Below are 450 nucleotides of genomic sequence, written 5' to 3' on the forward strand. Positions count from 1 at the left end.
GCCTCAGAAAGTTGATCAGATCGACCAGCAGCCCAACCCAGCAGATGGGCAACTAGAATTTGGGAGAGGGGAAGGGAGCAAGGGGAGGGGAGAAGGGCGTGGCGGGGAGGCCTGTGGGGAGGTGAGGAGGGAAGAGTAGGGGCAGGGGGATGGGGGAACCTGAAGTTTATATAGCAATAGTAATTGTTATAAGCAAGTATTATAAACAAATAATTTATTTACATTTAAAAACTATATGAATATAAATTTATAGAATTATACGTATAAATTATACTTTATAAATACTAAATCTACATAAATAGTGATTAGATATAAACAGTTATAGTTCTGAAGAGGACGCAGGAGGGGTTTTCGGTCCGCAGAAATTTCTAAATGCCCCTGGGGAGGCTGAGGCAGGCCAACTCCGGTAAATTTTGAAATCCACGCTGGGTGGGGATCTGGCCCGGGAGG

The sequence above is a fragment of the Papio anubis genome, chromosome 17 (genome assembly GCF_008728515.1).
Source record: "Papio anubis isolate 15944 chromosome 17, Panubis1.0, whole genome shotgun sequence".
Classification (NCBI taxonomy): domain Eukaryota; kingdom Metazoa; phylum Chordata; class Mammalia; order Primates; family Cercopithecidae; genus Papio; species Papio anubis.